The 20,921-nt window shown below is 36.3% G+C and overlaps 1 protein-coding gene across 5 annotated transcripts in view; it reads right to left on the reverse strand.

The window, feature by feature from the left end:
* LINGO2 (leucine rich repeat and Ig domain containing 2) overlaps positions 1–20,921 on the reverse strand; it is a 1,117,067-nt gene that overhangs the window by 895,130 nt on the left and 201,016 nt on the right. For 4 of the 5 annotated variants that reach the window (XM_038552580.1, XM_038552583.1, XM_038552579.1 and 1 more), the window contains exon 2: positions 1,484–1,585. The gene's annotated coding sequence lies outside the window, so the exon portion shown is untranslated. Of the gene's footprint in view, positions 1–1,483; positions 1,586–9,607; positions 9,694–20,921 lie in introns of those variants that run through there. The other variant, XM_038552582.1, reaches the window with a different exon arrangement.

A 20,921-nucleotide genomic window follows, 5' to 3' on the forward strand; every position in this document is an offset into this window, starting at 1 on the left:
GTAATCTTCAAATGCAGGCATGGTACCTGCTCCCACAGAAATGCTACTGATCATTACCAATAGAGAAGCAAGACTCAGTAAGCAGGAAGGCCACCTAGAGAATGCTTTACAGCCTCCCAAGGTGTCAGTCACTGTTGAATAACCCAAGCAAATCAGACTTACAGGGACACAGTGCTTATCTGGTTTGCAATCACTAGAGGAAATTCGTTTGAAAACGTTCAGGTAGGATTGTTAGATCAACTAATCTAATGACTCTTTTGAGTCACTAGAACAAAATAGCTTGTGTTCTGCCATTTATAAATGAATGCACCTAAATTATACTGGAATTTTGAAGTTTTCAATCAGCAATCTGAAACTGCCCCAAATAAATGTCTTCTACAAGAATAAAATACACTTGAGCCTAAATTTATGTAATGTGGAATGGAGAGAACCTTTCACATAAACATTTATTTAATTACAAATCGTCATGGATAGATAATAACAAAATAATGGCTTATATTTTAATAGCTGTTACATCATTAGGTCTTTGATAAGGCTTATGTTATTGAATATATATTTTTGTGCCAGACAGAATTGTAGATGCTTTCCATATATTATGTCTTATTTCAGTGGAATCGCATAACAACCTCATGATATAAGTAAAAAAAGGAAATGAAACTCAAGTTATTTGAGTTATATGCCAGTTAGCTATAAAGAAAGAATTAGTACTAGTTCCGTTAAACTATGTAATCAGCCATGACAGGGTATTTGTAGAGGGGAAGCTTACCAAGATTTTCATTTTATAGGAAAGGTAAATGGGAAAATTATAGAACATATTTTCCTATGTCAGGTTTTCTATAACTTGCGATTTCTTTGAAACACCATCATCTATGTAATTACTCAACAACTTACAAAAATCTTTCTATTTTCAAGAGTAACAAAACTATAAAGGAAATTCCTTCACACTGGCTTCCTATTTGAGAGAAGGCAATTACAACTCTTTTTTAAATTACATTTTAAAACTTTAGGGTATTTTCCTAAACCTATATTAATTCTTTGGCTCCTCACCTGACAAAATGCTAGGGGCAGCATGGCAGGAGAAAGAGTAGAGCATGCAGTAAAGTCACTCTTGTTCCATTTACTAGTGACATGATCTTGGACAAAGTTTTACTTTCTCTGTACTTCCATTTTCCACATCTGTACTGTGAGGGTAATAATATCTATTCTTGGAGCTGTTGTGTTGACATACTAACATAAATAATGTGCATATACATAATGAGAAATTAATAATAATAAATTTGAGTTCCTTATCGTATCCCACTTCTCTTAAGAATGATTATTGCATGCAAAATAATACAAAAAAAGAGATATTTTTGAATCTCAAACTTGTGCATTGAGTTATAAAACTTTTTAATATTTTATTTACACATCATACATACATACACAAGCACACTTCTCATCACATTCTCCAAAGGCCAACATATTAAGAATCATTTCATCTTACCAAAACATGAAGCAATTTCAACGTGGATGTTCCAACTTCATTAGGGATACTTCACATATAAGAGTTCTACATCTTGAAACCATCTCCAACAGATTAGATTCCCTATGTGAAATGAAACAAAAACTCTTGGGAACATAGAAGAAAATTTAACTCTTTCCAAAAGTACTCATTTCAAATTCCTTGTGTTATTTTCCATCTGACTGCTTTTGCTCTAATTCTGAAAAAAAAAAAAATCACGTATGTATTTCCAAGCTGTATATCTACAATTCCATCTGATGTACCCGTCTCTGATGACACTATTCCTTGTATTTTCAGATAATGAATTTCATCACATTTGTTTTTGTGAGTGAGTATTTTTAAATAGACATTAGAAAATAATAATTAGGGTGTAAAGACAATTTCCACATCAAAATGAGTATTTTCAGTCATCTGTTTCAAAATCAATGATCTAACTATCAGTATAAAGCATGTAGATGAAAGAAAGTCTGAGACCCAACAAGTTGTAGCAAGCATTTCAGAGAAAGAAAAATAAATTGAATATCAGGACTTTTTTCTTCTTAGGATGCTTGTAGAGGTCCTTTTAAAAAATGAATGCAAAAAATAAAATCATCATATGATTTTGAAACATATTTATTCACTACCTTTAATCACTTTAATTATTATGAAAAACATAGTTTCATATATATGTTCACTATATATATTCATATTCTAGCCTTGACAATTTTGCAAACTGAGACCTCATTCATAAATTTCCCAGGTATGCTCTCTTGCAAAGATTTAGTAATTTTAATGATTGTTATTCTTATTTTTTTTTTTTTAATTTTTTATTTATTTATGATAGTCACGGAGAGAGAGAGAGAGGCAGAGACACTGGCAGAGGGAGAAGCAGGCTCCATGCACCGGGAGCCCGATGTGGGATTCGATCCCGGGTCTCCAGGATCCCGCCCTGGGCCAAAGGCAGGCGCCAAACCGCTGCGCCACCCAGGGATCCCCTGATTGTTATTCTTAGCTCTCTCTCTCTGTCTTTCTCTTTCCCTCTCTCTTACACACACACACAAACCTTAGAAGTCAAATTTATTGCAAAAAATTATACTGCAATCACACAGAATACAATGAAATCACATTTATTCATCAGCCCAAGTCTATTCCTTTAATAGCTATGTTGGTTTCATTACAATAGAATCCTCTACAAAAAAGTTAAATAAAATCTTGGTTATGCAAATCACACTAACGAAAACACTGAAAACCTGATTGTGTGAAACGTCTTAAGCTTAAGGAGGCATGTCAGAGTGATCAATTTTAAATTAGTCACTTTAAAACACATTCTGTTGCTTCACTCTCCTGGCGGCTTCCCGGATTTCTATTTCTGCAAAAACAGTAATTACAATTGTACTGGATGGCACAAATGAGTCTCTCTTCCCGAAAACTAGATATGAAAATGAGTCCACTGGGTTCACCAAAGTCCTCACAAGAGGACTTGAGATGTCACTCTTAATAGGTTCACTTCAGGTACAGACTTTAAACAAAGAGGGCTGCTCTAATTTCCCTCACAAAAGAGTCTAGGTAGGCATTCTGTCCATTTTTAAGCTACTATCTTCTAGCCCCCAAACCAGCTTCTATATTCTGCATTGAGATTTTGGGGCTCGGTCTCTGCACACCACATTTCTCTGTTGCTAGCTGGCTTCCTGTTAGGTTCTGCAATAGAGGGCACTGGAGAGAGATTAACGGGCAGGAAGGAGAAAGGGGAAAAAAGACTTATTCCTTCATGTTCATGGCTGTCAAGTACTGTCTTAGGAATCATCTTTATACTGTGTTAGCAGAAATCAGTTTCTGTCTACAGACTTTTGAGCTCTTGCAGAACCAGTTCATTCTGCATCTCAGAGGTGCCAGCACTGGGCTGCTGGCATCCTCTCCTGAGTTCTTGAGTTTGACTGCCTATAGTTCTCCACTGGAGCTCCCCAAAATCCAATACTGGCTGCAGAGCACCACCTCCAAGGGTGGCCCTCAGAATTGCAGGGTCCCTCTCCTAGGCTTCTCATATCCTGATTTTTTCCTTTGATTTCCCAAACCCTAGGGGTGGAGCTGCTTCCTATAGCCACATTCCCGTATAACCACAGGGCCTCCTTTTGCCTCTTCATATTCTCCAACAGCTATCCAAACTATTTTTATATTACATTTTTCTTTATTAAAAAACAGCAGGTATTGGGGTGCCTGGGTGGCTCAGTCAGTTACGTGTCTGCCTTTGGCTCAGATCATGATCCCAGAATCCTGGGATCGTGCCCCACATCTGGCTCCCTGCTCAATGGGGAATTTGCTTCTCCCTCTCTCTCTCTCTTTCTGCCCTTCCCCTGGCTCTCTCTCTCTCTCTCTCTCTCCCTCTCTCAAATAAATAGAATCTTTTAAAAAAAAAACAAGTGTTGGGGTACCTGGGTGCCTCAGTCCCTTAAGCATCAGACTCTTGGTTTTGGCTGAGGTAATGATCTTGTGGGTCTTGGCATCGAGTGTCACTACAGGCTCTGTGCTCAGTAAGGAGTCTGCTTGAAGATTGTCTCCCTCTGCCCTGCCCTACTTGTGTGTGTGCATTCTCTCTCTCTCTAAAACAAATACATAAATCTTTAAAAAAAAAAAAAAAAAAAAAACAGGTGTAGTTTGTTTTCCTGACTGTTGAAAGTATGTTTTATTTTTAGTTTGTAAGGGGGGTGGAGAAAGGGAAAAGAGAAAGAATGAAGAACCTAACATCCTTTGAGATACTTTCCATTTATAGTATTATTTAATATCCAAAAAGGCCCATAAAACAGGTATCACTATTTACATTAATAAAAAGAGTGATAATATTTATTGAGTTGCTACAATGTGTTGTATCTTAACATATATATTCATTCATTTAATAACCAAACTTTTTGAAAAGAGGGTACATAGGATCTATTTTATGAATGGAGAATTGAAGCTGAAAACAAATTCTAAGTCACATTTTAGATATCTAATGAGCCCTAGAACTATAATGTGAACAGTGTGCCTGAACCCCAAGCCAATGGCACAGTTAAGCACATCTTCAAATTACTGATAGTTTAATTACATAGTACAAAAATATACATTTGTTAATATTACTACCAATCTCATCAGAAAATTCCTTAAGTATTGAGAAGTTGTCAAGTGTGGCATGGCATAGGAAAAATTTTCAAAAATTTTAATTTTCAATTGAAAGTTCTAATTTGTTAATTAGCAACAAATAGAAATACAAAATGATTGCTTTCCTTGAAGTGACAAGGACACTTTATTTTTGAGAAATATATACCAAATACCCAAGTCTCAATAACTCTAGTTTTACTATAAGTCAAATTCTCATGTTAAAATGATGTTAAGTGAAAAACTGGTTAGTTCAGCTTGCAATTCAACCCATCACACAAGTCCTTTTGCTTGAGACAACACATACTTCAGTTTGCAGCAAAAGTGACTTATGCATACTTCACATGCGAACACACAGAATATTAAAAATATATTTTATTCAGAGGGTGTTATGAAAATAATAACCTATACTACTTCATCAAGTATACCATTAGGGGAACTGGCTCCCCCGCTGCCCTCCCCCTTTTTTAAAAGATTTTTATTTATTTGAAAGAGGGAAGGAGAGAGAAAAAGCAAGAGAGCACAAGCAGGGGAAGTGGAAAAGGCAGAGGGAGAACCAGACTCCCCACTGAGCAGGGCCACTCTCCCTTTTTAAAGGATTTATTTATTTATTTGAAAGAGGGAGAGAAAGAGAAAGCAGTGGGTGGGGCAGAAGGAGAATGAGAGAGAGACTCTCCCTCCAGCAGATTCCCCACTGAGCAGGGACCCTGCCATGGGGCTCCATCCCATGACCCTAAGATCATGACATGAGCCAAAAATCAAGAGTCAGACATTTAACTCACTCAGGGGCCTCCCCCCCCACACCTTTTTTTCCTATAAATACATGACAGTAAAAAAAAAAAAAAAAGACTACTCTAAAGTTTGATGTTACCACCTAGAATTGTGTTCAGATTCCACCAACTTTACCTACCACTGCCTTTGTACCAACAGTGCAATTGTCAGTACACTGAAAAAATAAACAATATCTTTGTTTTCTTTTTTAAACAGTTTTCTCTAAGCAGACCATCTAAAAATTATCTTGGGAAGTTCAGAGTCCAAAGTTTTGAGAACCACTTACCAAACAGTGAGGTAGAAACAATAACTGAAGTGTTAGACTACTTCTAAGAATTCAAGTATAGAATCCGTCTTTTAGCCTAGTGTGGACATACCCCTCCCTCTTCATTCTGTGACATCACTATAGTGAGTTATAATGTGTTTAACCTAAAACAACTGGATTAAAATAACTGATCTGGGACAAAGGATATGGTCTTGCCCCAGTATGGAATCCTGATGATGACTGCCTATTAGCACAATTTTTTACCCAAAGCTGGGACTCTGATGACTCCTGCCTAACCAATGTCAGGAATTTTAGGTTAGCTAAGAGAAGAAGAAAACAAGGGAAATTGAAAAAGATAGAGACTGAGAAAAAGAAAACAGAGAGACTGACAGAGGACAGGAAATAGAGACAGAGATAGACAAATATACTGAAAGAAGGAGGGAGGTAGGGAAACAGTCGAGAGGTATAATGACAGACAAAAGGAAGGAAGGAGTGGCAAAGAGAAAGAGAGAGTCAAGAACAAGAGAAGGAGAGTAGAATATTGTATTCGTGTGCCAAAAAGGAAAGAGAATAATCTTTGCTTTGACATAGTTTCCAAACAGTCCCAGTTACCAAGATTTTATTTTCCTCTCATGAGAGGTTGATTAATGTGGAGGTACGTAGATGTGTGCTTGTGTGTGTACAATGAAGGATTTTGCCCTTCCCTTCTGCCATGATCTGCCATGACTGACTCTTACTGGAGGTAGTGAGGGGTGCCTTGCACTGAGAGAAGACTGATCCTTGCATCTGCAGTATATGGAGGAGGGGTCCTGGTGCCTGAGATGTATTGTTGATGCTTTAACTTTGTCGTTTGTACTCTCAAGTTGAAAGGCCTAGAGGAACTCAGCTTATATAAACAGAAAGAGACTTTAATATATACTTTTCCCTCTAACCATAATAGTGTGTCACTTCTTGTGTTTGAGATAAAGAAAGCATTAATTCTTCTTAATCTGAACTGTCATTGGTCCTCAACCACACAGTATTCATATCCAGATTCCTAAACACACAGTAAAGATCCACTTGGCATTTAAATACAAAATTAAAAACCAGCTAATTTCTAAAAATACCACTGTTGCAAAATACAAGGAGAGACACAATTATATTCATTGCAAGTGAAAATTAAAGCAATAAATCTAAAAAATGAAATGACCCTCTGAACACTATCAGTGTTCACACTGAATAAGATTTCATTCACACACATGAATATGATCAGGTCTCTGATCAGTCAATGGCAAAACAATGGGAGTTCTGGGCTGCTCTTCTCCACCATGGAAACAAAAGGGGTTTTGGCGTCAGGTACCAGCGGAGGCAGCACAAGCTGTATGGGGCTCTATGTAACATAGGGTGGAGGGGGAGAAAAATGCGCTGGGAGCCAGAAAGGGCTGCCAGTACCAGCTGTTATGATACCAAACAGGAAGACGAGCTGTCCATGCATTCCTGCCAACTCTGGTGAGTTTTTAATACTTTCAGACTGGACTCTGACTTTCATTCAAGTAAAATGATAGGCTTTTGTCTTGACAGTAGCTTTGTTTCCTTCTCTGTTAAAGTGGTATAATCACAATGGTATTTCCCAAACTATTCAGCATAAGGATTGTGCACCAGAGGATACTAAAGCAAGTCATGTAGTGAAATTTGGGAAATGCTACATATTTTGTGTTTTTTTTTTTTAATTTTGTTTTTGTTTTGTTTTGTTTTGTTAAGATTCACAATCCCCTTGACAGAGCAACAGTTATGGGAATCTGACTATAATTAAAAAAAAAAAAAATTAACTAATTGTTCGACCACAGAATCCCCTCCCTTTTTTTCTAACCACATTGTTATCTCTTGGATAATAGCATTACCTTGGAACACAGTTTAAGAAATGCTGAACTTGGTGCTCTCTAAAACTCCTTATGACTCCAGGATTCTGTAATTCCAAGTAGAAGAGCTGTTTAATAAAGTAAGACCAAGTGGCAACATGGGGAATTGTCTCCTACAATAGCTCTAGCTGCCTCTGTTTCCCAGGTGTTTGGAGTAAGCATATTGAGTAGCATGATGGTTGAGAGCCATGGAGAATGGCCTGTGACTCAGATTCTGGATGTAGTCCCATTAAAATGCAGCATGTATGTGTGAAGCATTCCCTAAGAGGTACTATATACTTACCACCACTTCATTTTTAGGTCAACGAGCACAAGGAGAAATTTTCTTTTGGAAAGATTAGGAAAATAATGGAAGATCACAAGATTTAGCTATCCCCTGCCCACCCCCTTGAAATGCAATGCTAAACTGCAATATACAAACTTATGCAAGTGAAATTTGGCAGAATTAGGGAGCTTTACCTTGGAGGAGAACCAGAATGAAAATGCTGTGCCTGAAGTAAACATTAACGTTTTATTTTATGAATATGTTCCTCCTTTTAGTGCAGCATTCCCTAGATTCTCCTAAACTTTATGATTCTTGTTTGACTATCATCTGTCTTTTACAGGTGAGGCTTCACAATTCCAGGTGGTGGTAATAAAGCCCATACTTGTAGATCTCCCAATATCCCAATCTGTACAATATAAAATCTGAATTTATACAAGTACAATGGCTTCCATGTTTAGGATGTGAAACATTTCTTCATGTTTTTGGTGTTTTGATTGTTTATATGACTTTACATGGAAAAAAAAAACCACAACCATTATTATAGAGGTGGATCTGGGAAAATAAGATTTACCTAGATTTTAGCTTTTACTGGAAAATGCATTCATACATTACTTTGCCCTAGAATTTCCACTTACAGCTACAAATCCAATTTCACCAGTTTCAATAGACATAACGATGATAATGATAATTTATTAGTACTTTTTATGTTCTAGGCAATGCATTAAGTTCTGTCCTTATAGCACCTTAATGTCCATAATAAGCCGATGAGGTAGGTGCTGTTATCATGTCCATTTTATCAATGGAAAAAATAAAATTGAGAGTAATTACATAAATTTTCTCAAAGTCACACTGCTTTTCAGTGGCAGATCTTGTAATCCAATCTAGGTTTGTCTGATTCCAAAGTTTAAATTCTCAATAATGCTCCTCCATTGCTAAACTATTTTTGAGGCAATAGCACACATACAAAAATGACCATACACTAAAGCCCATGTGACTGGAACCTATATGAACTCTCAGCATTTAATTTGTGTTGGCTTCTAGGAACCATCGTTGATTATAAACATTGTCATGAGATCAACGTCAGTGCGTACAATGTAGAGCTAAGGAAAATATAAAGATACTGTTTAATGGTGACCCTACACTAAAGAACCAAGCTGTAATTAGGAACAAAAGCATCTATCCAGAAGATCCAGGCAAGAAGACAAGAAATGAGTTCAGACGATGAGAGAAAGGAGATACAGTGATAGCAAAGTAGGCTTGAAATGGCATCAGGGGTAGCCTACAAAGATCTGAGGTACCGAAGAAAGTACAGGCATTTTAGAAGCCTACAGCTTCTCCTGTGTGAGGAGAATGTTTTTAAAAATACCAGGCATTTAACAAGACACACAGCCCTCTAGGAATTGGCATCTCCCTTACTATGCAGTACAGTGAGGCCCCTTATTAAACTGCCTATGCTTTAATCCTCAGGGAGTTTGAACTGCTAGGAGATGTACTGCAAAAGATGAGAGAGCATGAGTGAAGAGGGAAAAGTGAAGTGAAGGGGAAGAGAAAGGAGAGAAGGAAAAATAAGAGGGAGGCTGGCTATAGCAACTAAATCCAAGTGAAGGAAAACTCAACCAATGAAGATGTCAAGATCCAGAGATCATGGGAGGATGAGATCAGAACTACCAACAAAGGGAAAGAGTAGGGACTGGTACATGGAAGAAAGTTCAGTGGAATCATTTGGAGAATCTTGTGGTAGAGCCTGATGGTTTTTACCACCTAAACCCCATTACTTTTATAATTGCCCATTGCCCTACTTGCATGCTCTTGTTCATCAGCCCTTTGTGGAGTCTCAAGTCATCAGGGTTTGCTGAGTTGGTTTCTTGCACAGGTTTGAGGAATCACTGGAAGAAATGAGAAATAAACCTATGAGACTGGGGATTAGAGAAGGTACTGAAAGAGAAAAACAGAGAAGCAGTCCCAGTATTAGAGGACAGGAAGAAGAAAAGAAGAAAAGCTCCTGCTGGCAAACTATCATATTTACTGTCACTTGATGTCAGTAAGGTGGATGAAAGAACTGGGAAAGACAGAGATCAGAGGTCAGGTTGGATACCATTAAATAACTCAAGTACTGTGGGTAGATGGGAAGAGAGGTATAGGTAAATTTAAGAGAGGAAATGAGGACAAAATAAAAAGGAAAAACAGATATATGGGTAATAGAACCAAGGGGGCAAGAATGCTTCAAAAGACAAGGAATTAAATCTCTCATCATCCATATTCTCTCATTTCTCCATCTTTCCCCCTCCTTTTCTCTCTGTTTCATACACCATACACACACACACACAAAACAATGAATCCGAAGATTTACCTCTATCATATTTATCTCACCATTTTCTATGCATATATATACATACTATATGTACATATACCCACATATATATGGACAAGTAGTTTACCAGTCTACTTCTGTAAAATTTTGAATAGCAACAAAGGTCCCTATTTACAAATGGTTACTGGATTATGGCAATTTTCAAAGCCTGGAAGACAGTATAAATGTCATCTAGATGTAGTGAAGCATAAAAGACATTTTGGATGTTAGAGCTCAGTCTTTTAATATGCACCAAACCCTAAAATCTGCAATTATGTGGCGGTAATAACCATGTGAGTAAATATGGTGTACATCTCAAAGATAATAAAAGAAATGTTCCTCCTAGGATGCTTTCAATGCTAAATTTTGAGTTTGCGACCCCTGAATGTTATAACTTTAATGTTGATATTAAGATATTCAGCATAAGTGAATTTGATTTGTCAAAATACTCAAAAGTAACAGAAATATTCTTTTCAGAGCCAAAAAGTACACAGAAATTCTGTTAGTGAATCTATCCTTGATATGTGCAGAGATCTGACTAAAGTCATATTTATACTTTCAGTTACAAAATTAGAAACAACCTAAATATTCATCAATAAAAGGACTGGTTAAAATGAATCTTGGTATACTGATCCCTTAGAAAATTATATTATTTAGGGGCACCTGCGTGGCTCAGTGGTTGAGCATCTGCCTTCAGCTCAGGTCGTGATCCCGGGGTCCTGGGACTGAGTCCTGCATCAGACTCCCTGCAGGCAGCCTGCTTCTCCCTCTGCCTGTGTCTCTGCCTCTCTCTGTGCCCCTCATGAATAAATAAATAAAATATTTTTTAAAAAGAAAGAAAAAGAAAATTATATTAAAGTGTGTGTGTGTGTGTGTGTGTGTGTGATGTATAGGAAAAAAGTACAGAAGTATCCCAAGTGTTAGCTGTGATTGTGAGTTTACGAAAAATACATAATTATCATTTAAGAAACATTTTTATTTTTTTCCCATGAGGGCAAATGTTAAATTTAGAACTTTTAAATAAGTTACAAGAATACAATTATCTACATTCAATATTCCAAAACATTTTTATGTAAAATAATGATGGCTGAATTATCAAAATAGCCCATTCACTCATTCACTCATTCACATAACACACTTTTATGTATATTCATTACATGTCAGTCACTCACCTCAGGTATATAGAGATGGTGGAAACAACATATTTGTCTTTAAGAAAAGCCATGTAATCAGAAAACTGGAGAAAAATCATGCTTATTTAGATCTATTGGGCTAGGAAGCATTTTGATGCTGCTAATAGTATAACCCAACTATATACTGTCAGGTTGGCATAATTGGGGTAGGTACAATTCTCTAGATGGCAATACAACCTAACAACCATACTATACCCAGCAGAAGTCCAGTCTGTGGCCAGAATGGAACTGAGCACTGCAATGCATGTAAGTTTATCTTCCCTGTTCTAATTTTCCCATCTTGGTACATAGTCCCTAGGTTTGTAGTTCCCTACAGCCAAATAAGGACTCCTGAGGCACACCCTGCATAGTCTGGTGATTTCCATATTAGGGATATATCTGGTTCAGGATTCCATAGCCAGGGAATACCCATAAAGTAATCCATCAAAGATAGCTCAGGATTGTATTCTGCATGTTTATTAAAAAGGAGTAAATGAATCAAAGGAATGCTCCATATCCTTTCCTTTGGGCTCAGGAAAGGATAGGATATGTACTTCAACCACAATTTATAATCTTAGAACCTCCTCCAACCCCAGTGGAGCTATTTATCATCTCAGTGCTAAATGTAGCCCAGAAAGAGAAAATGAGCCTTCTGTAATGAAAAGTCTGAAAGTTGGGACTATAAATAACTGCATGAAGGGCTCTATGCCCCATATATACAGACTCTAGCCATTGTTCAAGGTGAAGAAATCAGTGATGGCACAAAAATCAGCCACTGAACCTCAGGAGATGTCTTGTTCTCTGTGCTCTGTGTTTCTCTATAGTGTCTCATTCCTGATCAAGTTCTCTCCCCAGGGAGCACTAATGGGCTAATGGCCACAGAAGTCTGTTTTGTTCTCTAAATGAGCAGGATCAAAGTGTGCTTGCTCTGTGTAAAACTCAACACTACTTCTGACTTCCTCAGAGGACTGCTATCGCTCTCCTGTACCTTTGATGACGCTTCAGAGCTTCTTTTCCAACCTCTTCAAAATACTTAACAGGCTTTAAGGAAAAAATACAGTTCATTGAAGAAAACAGACATTCATCTGAATCCCAAGATTAAAGAGGGCACAACCTACTAACCAAACACAATACTAAGGGTTCTGGGAGAGCAATTTGTATAATTGTTTTGTAAAATATCAGTTTCCTAAAAATATTAGCCAATATTTATCAGGTGAGAAGCCCCTATCCTATGCATTTATCTGCATTAAAACATTGAGTCCTTATGATACATTCAGAAAGTTGGTAGCATTGTTGGTCACAGGTTCCTGAAAAGGAATTTACAACTAAATAATTTATACGAAATAATACAGGTAGCAAATGTCTAAGTCGCCACTCTCCCTTATTCTGATCAAGGATTTATTTTGTGACCAATTTTGCTAAAACCACTTTGCCTTTATTTTTTACGATGTTCTAAAATTATAAGAAGCAAGAAAAAATAACTATACCTAACTTTTTTCTTAACACAAATGCCCATTCAGGTCATTTATTTCCAGTTTTTCATTCACATATACTTTACCAGAAAATACCATGAACATGTAAATTTTCAAGTATTTTACTATGAAAACCCTTAAGCATAGAGAAAAGTTAAACTATAACTGTAAGTACCCACATATCAAAAAGTAAATTATAGTTCACTTATATCTATCAATATATTACATACAATTTTACATCCCTCTCTAATTTTTTTTGATCTTTTGGTATTTCATTATAACCATTTTTGTTGTTGTGTAACAACATTTTAAATATCTTCCAGGCCTTCTAAACATTCCATAATGTGGCCCATTCTTTTTGTCTTACTTTGTGTCTTATCTTACTTGAATCCTAAATACAACTGTTTACTTCTCTCAAAGAGATTTACCTCCCACTTGTTGCCATGCTAAGGTCTGTTCCTGGAATTTTCCTCACTTGAGATCCTAGGAGTGCTCTAGACATATAAAGATGACTCACAAATGCCTGTAGATTGATAATGACCTTGGCCTGGATGACAGGATTTTTAGCGAGACTACAATGGATTATTACTGCTATAGGATGTGTTATAATCTTTTCAATAATGAGTCAGGATTATGCTAAGCACTATCTAAGTATCAACCAATCCTATTTACTATAAATATAAAAATGCTTACTTTTATTATAAAATCCCTAAGCAATGTTTCAGGTAATTAAACCTCTTAAACCTGTAAGGGCAAAGGCCAGTATTCTCACCCCTTACCTGCTTTTACACTTCCATCCTGTATGGGGAATATCAGGGAAAGGAAAGTAACTAACCCAATGTCCTAATTCACAGAGAAATACTTTCTAGAGCATATGTATGTTACTGATGATTAAATGTGATCCAAAACACATTTGAAGGATTCCTAGGAACATTAACATTCTTATCTTCATTCAGTCAGCAAATTTATTCAGCAGTTATTCTGCACAGATACTCTGCTAGGTGCCAGAGATTCAACAATAAATAAATTCTTGGGATCCCTGGGTGGCGCAGTGGTTTGGCACCTGCCTTTGGCCCAGGGCGCGATCCTGGAGACCCGGGATCGAATCCCACATCAGGCTCCCGGTGCATGGAGCCTGCTTCTCCCTCTGCCTGTGTCTCTGCCTCTCTCTCTCTCTCTCTGTGACTATCATAAATAAATGAAAATTTAAAAAATAAAATAAAATAAAAAAATAAATAAATAAATTCTTACAAGGAGCATTCACAGTGAAGGAAAACTAGTGACACAATATTCACTTCAGAAATCATATGAAAGTGCACTGTGCCAATATTGGGGAACAGAAAGGGGCAGTGCATCTGTGAATGGTAGAGAAAATATGTCAAGGAAAGCTTCCTGCAATGTGTGAGCTCAACGTTAAAGTCTATGTAGGAGCTGATTAAGGAAAAAGGTATAGAGAGACTTTTCCAGAATGGTTTTAGCAAAAATACTGAGACAAGAAGCATGATGTACATGGAAGACTTTAAGAAGCTCTTTTTTCCTATCTAGTTTGGGATAAGAAAGATGGGAAAGATAAATAGGCAGGGCAAGATCATTTAGAACCCATGTGCACTATTTAGGAACTTGGACTTTATTCTACAGGAGTTAAGAAACCACTTAAGAGTTTTAAGCAATGAGTGACATGGGTAGATTCTCATTTTAAGTAGATCATGGTAGGGACAGGGAAACTAATTAGGATAATTTTTCAACAGACCACAAAACAGATTTTGGAGGCCTGAACCAAGATAGTATCAACAGGGATGGATATGAAGAAATGAGGTAGAGAAACAGGTGAGATTCGATTTTGGTGTGATTCTCAGGTTTAGGAGTTTAGAAAAAAAGATAAATTTAGTTTAAGGTAAACTCAGTAGAGATTCAATATACTAGAAATATGAAGTAGTCTGGGATAGGGGCAGGAAACTGGAAAGAAGAATATATTTCCAGTGCAGTTTTGGGACTTTCAATTCCTACCAACACTGGTATGTCAACCAAGCTCTCCACTTACAATCAGTGGTATGGTCTGGATATTTGTGTCCTCCAAAAAATCATATGTTGAAATTATGACCCCAAAGATGCTGACATCAGGAGGTCCTCCTTTAGGATATGATAAACTCATTAGAGAATGAATTCATGAATAGGATTAGCACCCTTTTAAAAAGACACGCAGAGTTCCCTAGTTTTGTCTGCCATGTGAGGAAGTGAGAAGATGGCTTTCAATGAGGAAGTGGGCTCCACCCAGACCCTAAATCTGCTGGTACCATGATCCGAGACTTCCTAGCCTCCAGCTATGAGAAATAAGTTTCTGCTATTTATAAGTAAGTCAGCTTGTGGCATTTTATTATAGCAGCTGGAATGGATTAAGATAATCAAGAATACAAAATTTAAAAATGGGGCGGCCCAGGTGGCTCAGTGGTTTAGCGCCACCTTCAGCCCATGCTGTGATCCAGGAGACCAGGTATCGAGTCCCACATCAGGCTCCTTGCATGGAGCCTGCTCTCCCTCTGCCTGTGTCGGTTCCTCTCTCTCTTAAAAATGAGGTGTAAGACAGCTAAATCTAATCTCTCTTTTGGAGCTAAATTGCCATTTTGTGCATCAAATATGTTACAGAGTGAAAAGGGCCTGAGTTTCAACCTAATAATAAGAAAGTAGATTTCAGATTTTATTAATTAAATCAATATTGCATATAGAAATTCAAGAGTTAACAATATTTCTTTGACTCAGTTAAGTGAAAAGTGATAATAATTTACATAAAAATATGACCTGAATATTTTTATTAAATTAAGTGTTCAAATCAGAACACTCAAATCAATTAATGAGAATAGGAATCTCTCTTGACCTTTTCCTTTTCAAGGAAACAAACTAATATCAGTATTTTATTTCAACAAAATCTCAAAAAGAAGAAGAAAATTCCAAAATAAACTCAAGCATAAGGTAACATTCATTTCAATCTCCAACATATTTAAATTACTGGACAATGAGGATTAATGTTCAAAATTATAATTCTGTGTCATTGCAAGTTTTATAATGAGATGATTTAATTATTACTACTATATTATTCTTCCAAAGGAAAGAAAATTCATAAACGTACATTACAAAAGGTTACCTCAAGGATCAAAACAATAGGTTTTCTTGCTTAACCTATAGTTAATTGAATTAGTTAATGAGAATCTAGACATCATTTTGTTTTATCACTTGGATTCCCTTGTTTGATTTACAGTACTCTAAAAAAATACCTTTAATCTTTATGAAATGTCTTACAAAGTAGAAGTAATGATGGCCTTTCCTGAATCAAATAAGAACTATGTAAAAGAGAAAAAGAAAAACTATAAATGAACATAAATATAAATAAATATAGCCATTTGGCAGAGTAATTAGCAGGCCCAAATTGTCTTCATAAGGGTTACATGGCAGAAATTTAAGTATGAATTTCTCTAGAGAGGATATTTGTGTGAAGTAAAACTGGAAAGTTCCCATAGCCAATTGGAATGATTCAAACTTTATCCCACTTGTGCTCAAATCCACAACCCTATTGATTTAGATAATCTCTGGATGGATGGAAACCCCCTTTCAGCATCTTCTCCAAAGTTCAGCTGGAAGAAGTTGATTGCTAAAGCCCTACAGACTTCCTGACATAAAAGTTGAGATTAAAGGTTATTTCCTCTCAAGCTTCTGCTGAATATCCCTATGCTGTGAAATCAAGAGGTCAAATAAAATGACTAGAACATGGAAAACAAGGTTTAGGAAAAAAGTATAAGTAAGGTTAAGAAGCAGCACAAGAATCAAGGTCCCTTTGCCTTTGAAAGACATAAAAAACACAAGGTTAGAGGATCACAGGATGATATTTAGCAGGGCTGTTGTTATTCCTTAGATGTAGACTCTTTTCAAAATGCTTCATTGATCTAAAATGATCTACATATCAACCTTGTCAAGAAGGCAGATATTTTTTTTTTCCAGGCAATGCAAGGCTGGAGTCAAAACTAGCATTTAAAACTATTTAAAACTAGCTACCATGTGTTGATTATATATTAACTCTCACAATCACTGTGTAAAGTACATAGTAACACTTCTATTTTATAAATGAACTAATGCAAGTAGATACTAAGTGGGTTGGAAACTAAAACTGCCTAGTATGTAGAAGAGTTAGGATTGAAAAACTAAGTATGTGGTAGTACACAGAGAGAGAATGTGTGTGTCTTCCAGTATACAATGTTGTTCCCCAGGATATAGTTTAACATATTCCATAAAGGTAATGAGAAATCCTTAGGGTGAACTGTTTCAATGTTAAGGATTCTTGGGCAGCCCCAGTGCTCAGTGGTTTAGTGCTGCCTTTGGCCCAGGCCTTGATCCTGGAGACCCAGGATCGAGTCCCACGTTGGGCTCCCTGCATGGAGCCTGCTTCTCCCTCTGCCTGTGTCTCTACCTCTCTCTGTGTGTGTCTCTCAGGAATAAATAAATAAAATCTTAAAAAAAAAAAAAGAATTCTTAAAGTAAAAGTCAAAAGCAAAAATATATAAAACTAAAAACAAATTGACAATATTGTTTCCCTCTTTATCTAGAGACAGACACACTTGTAACTATACCCACTTATTAACTCATTAAACTTATTAACTCATTAAATTGAGTCCTCCCTTGACTACAAGGAATACAGGAAATAACATATATTAAATATGAAATTTGAAAATGTGCCAAGTACATGTTATTAGCGTTATTCTTCAAAATTTCACCCACTTCACAAAAGGAAAAATGAAGCTCAGGCAGAATTTTGTCTATGGCCATACAGCCTGCATTCTGGAGGAGTGGATTTTGTCTCCAATGTCAACCACCTTACACAATGAAAATCTTCTATTACATGAATCCTCCCTGCAGAGCCAAGTCTTGTTCCCACTTGCCTTGTGTAATCCTGCTTTGAGAATTCAGTGCCCTAATTTCACACTCCAAGTTGCGAACTTAGCCTAGTTCTTGTATCTAATATGGTTCCCAAATAATTAGTTTTTGACTTAGGAAAATGGCATGAAATGGAGTCTAAAGAAATTAGCTGAAGGAATACTGGAAGGAAAATCAGTAATGGAGAATAAAAACTATTCTACCACTAGGCCAAAAACCAGTTCCTACAGAAGGGAAGAAAATGAGAAAACTGAAGAGGAGGAAAGATCCTTGTTTCATTTCTGGAAGTAAATGTGAGAACAATAAAACCAAATGTGACCTGGAGCATTCCCCTACATTTTAGTCACCTTTCCTTCAGAGAGAAAAGCCACTTTCATGGGTTGGTCATGTTATTACTATTTAATTCCTGACTTCTTGCTACTTACCTCATCTGTTATAGTTTAATACCTTCTATTCCCCTTGGCAACAAGATTGACTATTACTCTGAGTTAACGGTGGAAACCTAAGAGAAAAAGCTTATAACCCATGAACATAGCTTGTGGGACAGGGTAAGGATACATTTCTGATAGACATGATAGGACCAGGTGTTTGTATATCACAGTGTAAGATGTGTGACACACAATGTTTCTTTTTTACCTTTTTAGCCAAAAAGAAAGAGAAATTAGAGAGAATGTATGCAACTTCTTGATCTTTTTCCAATAAATTTTAGTAAGAAAGTGTTATCACATCCCTATAATTAAACACTGCTTTACTTTTGCAAATATTGTACATGATTAATGAAGTCACATTCACCAAATTGAACACTGAATTCAATTCTCAAATCTATACTACTCTGACAACCTCAAATAGCACTTTCAGTCATACTTTTATCTAAATATTAAAATAGACCAATAAAATCAGTAAGAAGTTATAAAATTAGAAACAAATTTGCTACATTTAATTAGATTTCTCCCATATCACAGAGTGGCTATCAACATACAATTGTTAAGTGGCTAATTGAATGAAAAAATCTTCTATACTTACAGAAAACAGACATGCTGATAGTTGACCATGAAGATACCTCCCTTTAATTTTTTTAAAAGATTTTTATTTATTTATTCATGAGAGACCAGAGAGAGAGGCAAAGACATAAGCAGAGTGAGAAGCAGGCTCCATTGTGGAGTCTGGTGTGGGATTCAATCCCAGGACCCTGGGATCACGGTCCTGAGCCAACTCAACCACTGAGCCACCAAGGTGCCTCAGATACTCCCCCTTTCAAATACTGGAGTTAGTGGGATGCCTCTCCTTTGCCTTTGTTACAAAGCATGGATCCTCTTTCATTCTGTTACACTGAACTAGGTGATGAAGAAACACTGACATTCTAAGTGACTTCCAAGGCTGGATGTCAAATAGGCCTTCTAGTGTTTCTTATTAAAGTGGAAATCTTATCACCAATTAGATTAATGTTTACTTATCTGTCTTACCTACAAGACTTGAAGTTTTTTGAAGCTAAAAACACTGTCACACTTATGTCTGTACTTCTACAACAGTACCTGGCATATAGTAGGCATACAATATATGACTTTGGGATGAACTGGACCTCTCTAATCAAGTATGAATTCAGGGAACAGATTAGATCTCAGAAGTCTTTTTAGGCATTACATTTTATGGCCTTATGATTCTATAACTACTTGCATTTTCAAAATAGAGAATGCATGCATTACCCTTATGTTTCCTGGCATATATATTAATTTTGAATTATATGGCACAATTTTAGTAAAGCTGATGATACCTTGAAAAAAAAAAAAAGGAAACTGGACATGGCAATCAGCTCTCCCTTATTATCAAACCAGAACACAGTGTGATTAAGCTGTATGCCCGTGGATAACAACATTTTCCTGTAGACATATTCTCTCAAGAAAACACAAGTAATTCTTATCAGAAGTCAGAAACAGAAGAAAATGTGGCAGCATAAGTATATATAACATATGCATTCCTTCATTCTATCAAGAGTTATATATGAATTTTATTCCTCAGTGAATAAAGACAGTAATACCCGCCTTTGTGGAGATTGCATTTTAGTGGGAAAATATAAATAAGAAATAACAAACACAATATAGTACACAACATAGGAAATTATTTGTACATTAGAAGAAGGTTGACACCATACTAAAAAATAATAGAGCAGACTGGGGCATTAGAAGTCCTATGAGGAGTGTCACAGTTTATCTATAGAGTGTTCAGTGTATGAGCCATTGAAAAGTTAACCTTTGAGCAAAATATTCAAAAGAAAAAGAGATATCTGAGGAAAACATTCCAAGCAAAATTAATAGCAAGTGCAAAGATTGAGGCAGTCAGTGTGCCCAATGCAGGCAATCGGGGCTAAAGTAAAGTCAGCAAAAAAAATAAAAGTGGAAAAAAAAACATTTAAAAGGTAGTAGAAGAGCATGGGTCTCTAGCTTTTGACCTGAGAGAAATGGTAAGCTATTACATGATTTTGAGCTGGCTTGAGACTTAACAAGATTACTCTATTTGCTATGTTGAGAAAATACTATAAAGAGGCAAAAGTAGAAACAAATAGACCAATCAGGAGGCTGCTGTGATAACCCAGATGAGAAGCAGGGTGGTAGCACAGCAGAAGGAAGAATGAGAAATGGTTGGCTTTGGATATGTTTTCAAAGAAGAACTAGAAAGATTTGATGTTGGTACAAAGAAAAAAGTAAATTCAAGAATGATGCTGAGGATTTTGAGCTGGAACAATCAAGAGTAGAGCTGCCATTAAAAGACATGAAATAGACAATATGTAAAGTAGGATTTTTTTTCTTTTCCTTTTTCTTCCCTGTTTTTCTTTTCTCTTTCTCTCTTTCTATCTGAAACTTTAAAGTTCATCTTTGAATGCAATGGGTTTGGGATGTCTACTGGACATTTTAGTAGGCAGTTGAATTTCTAAAAATATGAAGTTCAAGGACACTTTGAACTAGAAATATACGATTGGCCTTGGATAACATGGTTTTGAATGATGCAGATCCACTTATATGTGGATTTTTCAAATAGAGTACAGTACTATAAATTCATTTTCTCTTCTTTATGATTTTCAATAATGTTTTCTTTTCTCTAGCTTTATTTTAAGAATGCAGTATATAATACACATAACATACAAAATATGGGTTAATTGACTGTTTATGTTATTGGTAAAGCTTCTAGTCACCAGTAGGCTATT

Source organism: Canis lupus, chromosome 11 (genome assembly GCF_011100685.1).
Source record: "Canis lupus familiaris isolate Mischka breed German Shepherd chromosome 11, alternate assembly UU_Cfam_GSD_1.0, whole genome shotgun sequence".
In the NCBI taxonomy this organism is placed as follows: Eukaryota; Metazoa; Chordata; class Mammalia; order Carnivora; family Canidae; genus Canis; species Canis lupus.